Below are 348 nucleotides of genomic sequence, written 5' to 3' on the forward strand. Positions count from 1 at the left end.
GCCAGATGATTGGAAGATAGCCAATGTGGTCCCCATCTTTAAAAAAGGGAGGAGGGAGGACCCGGGCAACTATAAGCCCATCAGTCTTACCTCAATCCTGGAGAAACTCTTTGAGAAGATCATCAAGGAGCACATCTGTGTTGGGCCGGCATAGGGGATAATGCTCAGGGGCAACCAGCACGGTTTCATTAGGGGCAGGTCATGTCAGACCAACCCGATTGCCTTTTACAATCAGGTCACAAAATCATTGGATGCAGGTGTTGCCGTGGATGTAGTCTTTCTGGACTTCAGCAAGGCCTTTGACACTGTCGACCACCCCATCCTCATTAAAAAACTAGGCGACTGTAG

Source organism: Alligator sinensis, unplaced genomic scaffold (assembly GCF_000455745.1).
Source record: "Alligator sinensis unplaced genomic scaffold, ASM45574v1 scaffold554_1, whole genome shotgun sequence".
In the NCBI taxonomy this organism is placed as follows: Eukaryota; Metazoa; Chordata; order Crocodylia; family Alligatoridae; genus Alligator; species Alligator sinensis.